The sequence below is a fragment of the Fukomys damarensis genome, unplaced genomic scaffold, assembly GCF_012274545.1.
Source record: "Fukomys damarensis isolate Sample0158 unplaced genomic scaffold, DMR_v1.0_HiC HiC_scaffold_60089, whole genome shotgun sequence".
Taxonomy (NCBI): domain Eukaryota; kingdom Metazoa; phylum Chordata; class Mammalia; order Rodentia; family Bathyergidae; genus Fukomys; species Fukomys damarensis.
This window is the reverse complement of record NW_022961001.1, coordinates 2,552-6,493: the sequence shown is the minus strand read 5'-3', so window position 1 is coordinate 6,493 and position 3,942 is coordinate 2,552. Positions and strand designations below refer to the sequence as shown.

General features: G+C 40.5%; 1 pseudogene; it reads left to right on the top strand.

Annotated features, from left to right (window-relative positions):
* The first annotated feature begins 1,083 nt into the window (after nt 1-1,083).
* On the top strand, nt 1,084-3,357 carry LOC104857154 (annotated as a pseudogene).
* The last annotated feature ends 585 nt before the right edge of the window (nt 3,358-3,942 follow it).

Here is a 3,942-nt window from a genome sequence, read left to right as displayed (position 1 = left end):
AGGTCCAGAGTATCTCCTGCAGTACCAGATGGCCCAGGAAGCTGCTCAAGACCCAGGCATAGAGCAGCCAGGAAGCCCAATGGAAAGGAAGCCCAGGCTTTGGGAATCCTCAATTAGTGAAGCCCAACATATTAGCAATCTATCCATCTCTCCACCTTTCCATCAGCTATCACAACCTTTCCTTCAATCATCTGAAGAATATTGTTTATATATGGTATGCAATGCTGCAAACTCGTCGTTATCAAGAAACTGTTTATAGATTATAACAAGCAAAGTGATGCAGATGATGGAGAATTATGGTACAACCCTTTTCCCGAGGATGACAACGTTGGGATGTCAAGTGCCCTGAGGTTTGGAGGTGCAAACCCTGCTGTGCTAAAGCTTTCCGCTGCCACTTTGCACCCGATTGCCAGAGCCTGCGACACTGATTATGCCCAAAACATCATGTGAGCAGTGCAGCTGCAAAGAGTTACACCCCTCAGTGGACTTACTTTAAGAAGGAAGTCTGACTGAAGCTATGGAAATATCTCATGAGCACTGGGGTGGCGCCCAGCTTAACATGACCTTCCCAACATCCACAACAGCAGACCACAGGAATGGCCTGTGAAGCTGTGGGGCTAGCATGAGATAACATCTGTAGCTGGGGTTGGAGTAATCACACCCAAATTCCGTTCCCACCATTAGTGCCTTCGGAGCCTGAAGGACAGTGCACTAATTACAGCCATATATTTTGTCCATCTGGCTTCTAATATGAAAATGCTTTGCCTTCTCTTTAAAGCCTCGTCTGCATTAGTTTCCAGAGTAACTTCACATACTACACATCTATACATGCACCTTTACCCTGATTGATGATCAATAAAGTTCGGTGGAAGAGACGGGCCAAAGCCTTTTGCAAAAGGAGCATTGGCCATGCCCAGTTCACTTTCTCTTTAACTCTGCTGTAAGTTTTTCTTCAACCTTGAGTGGCACACTGGGCAGGTGGGTACTAGACATGTACTGCAGGAGTCTCTGGCACCTGATGAAAGCAGAGCAGCATATTGAAGATTTGTGGTGCATTGCAAGCACATGGGTGATATTTGGACCATGCCATTAAATGAAATGGATCCCATAAATGCCACCCGTTCTGCAAAATTGATGCCTCAGCACAAGCAAAGGCTAGGACACAAGACACAAGAAGGTATAGTGGTGAAGGACAGTCCCAGGTTGAAATCATTTTCAGATCCTGAGAACTGAGCTGCTGCAAATAGAACAGGATTGGGAGTTAGAACCATCTTCATCAAGCCCTACCCCTGTGAAAAAAGGCAATTCACTTAATTGGCCTTTACCAGATAAAATAAAATCTGCAGGGACTGTGAGGGAATTTCCCATTAAAATAAAAAGGTTGTCAGAATTTAGTATGAAGGTAAGGGTTAACGTAATCTTGAATTATGTAAGCCTTCCAGAGAGTATTCCTTGTTGAAATGTAACTGTACGGAAGTTCATCACACTGTGGTTCTACCTTTTGGGAATACTTCCACAGCTGCTAAAAGGACTGTTGTAAGCCAGTACCATCTTAGTGCTATTGTATCTTCTCAGTTCAGCTACCAGAAGAAAACCTCTGTGAATTCAAAATATTCCTGCAAAAGTGGTTATCTCAGTGATGGAGACTCACCTGAACCTATAACTAATCTAACAAATATGGACCTGAAAACACATTTGGAAAAGGAAAAGAAGTCATTCCAAGTAGTTGTACCAAACATGAAGTACGCAAAGATGCTTTTAGACATGATTTTTTAATTCTGATCAACATAAGTGTTCACAATATGGTCTTGGCGACTTAACACCCCTAGGGTAGATTCAAAAGATGTCTTTGTACAATTCAGGTAGATTCAGGAAACAAAGCAAAAGCTGCTTTACTCACATGTTGGACAGCATTTTTAGACATGGATCATGCTTTTGACATAGAAATTGAAAATGCACATTGGAAAGTAGTAGTATTCAGCTGGGATCCCATTCCAAGAAAAAAATCGAGTGTGTTGTCCTGAAATTTTATTCTCTCCACCTTCTTCAGAGTGGTAAAGACACATTGGCTGGCTGTCCAACTTGAACCTAGAGGTCTTATTTATGTGAAAGTGACTCATATGGAACAGTGGGAGAATTCTCTTGACAGACTAGATAAAAATCGAGATTCAGTAATATTTGGCATTGACACTCAAAAACTTGCAGAAAGAAGGGCTGGGGATGTAGCTCAGTGGTACCACTGGCTGCCTCACAAGCACAAGGACCAGAGTTGGATCCCTGGTACCACCCCCCCCAAAAAAAAGAGGTAGAAAGAGAAAAGGTAGGACTGATGGTGCTACTCCTGACACAGAAAGGTACAAAGGAAATTGAAAAGAGAGGCCTGCATCGAACATGTGGTTCAGCAGCCATCAAGAAAGACCTTCTAGAGTTTTTTGAGAGGGTTAGCAAAGCTGTTGGTCTTTATGAAAACCAGTATCCAGGTAAAAGTGTAATAACAGGGGTTCTTAAGGACTATTTAAAAGAGCTTCTCTGATAACAAAGGAGCTTTATGAGGCTGTCCTAGATGCAATGGTAAAATGTCCTTTGCAAATGTCATCAAATTGTTGTGCAAGTGACCCAAGTGACAGACTTGACCTGTTGAATTGTCTGTCAGGTGTTGAGACCACAACTCTAAAGATGCTGTGGGATCATTTGAAATTGGTGGCTTTTCATCACGAATGAGACGACCTGTCAGATTATGGCCACATGCTTTAGACCAGTGTTACTAAGTCAGAGGCAAGAGACTTCTGCCCATAACAACAGAGCCTTTATGGATTCAGAAGAACTTGCAAGTGCTTTGGATTTTAAAAAACACATGGTGGCTCTTCAATCCTTCCTCCAGCCAGTACAACATTTCACAGCCTTAGCAGACAATTTTCTCCCAGAGCAGTCATCTTCTCTGATCTATCTGAGGTGGAAGAAAGAATGATCTTTCACGTTTAATTTCAGTGGTATCGATTCACTAGGAGTGCTCAGACCAAGGCAGACTAGATTAGACAGTCCACTTAGCAATGTTTATGTGGGACACTGGAGCAGCAGTGGAGAAAACTACTTCTTAAATACAAAAGAAAATTTAAAGGATGTGCATTGCAATGATGTATTTTCAGAACATACAGAAGATGGAGATTATACTAAAATGGATGGACCAGAAATACTGACAGAAGAGCCAATTCCCACATCCAAAGAGTGAACATATCAGATATATTTGACAATGCAGACAATGGAGCCTACAGTGGATTGAAAAGTCAGTCTCGTAGCTCTACAAGAAAATCTTGACGCTCTGGCAATCTGCAATGTGTGCTCAACAAGTTTACACGGGTATTTGAGATGGAGGCATGTTATCTGGTTTTCTGAACTTTCTTAAAGTTTCAAATTACTCCTCATTTTCTCTTCTTACTCCTCTCATGGTATTGTTTTATATTTTTTTACTCCTGACACCTTCAATTAATTTCTAACAAGTTCATATGATTCAATTAAAAATAATATTCAGTGATATAATTTTTATTTATCTCATTACAAAATTTTTCTGGGGGTAAAGGTAACCTGGACTTTTTGGAATATTTTGATAAGCTTTGCCAGTTCTATGGAGGTAACTCTCTAATATACTTGTAAGGTTCAGATAAGTTATTAGCTCATTTTTATATTATATACTAACTTCTTTTCTGAAGCTGAGACAGATGTTCCTTTTAGTAATAAGTTGTTCCAGAGGAACACTGACGCTGCTCAGTTTGATTTGCAGCAGGAATCCCTATATGCTGCAACATCATGCTGTTTCATTTCATTTGCAGTGCAAATGCTGCCATAAGAAGACCTTTCAATAAACAAAAGGAAAATTATACACATATTAATGTATTCTGTATTAACATTCAGTAATTATTTAAGCATATGCAAACTTAATATTTT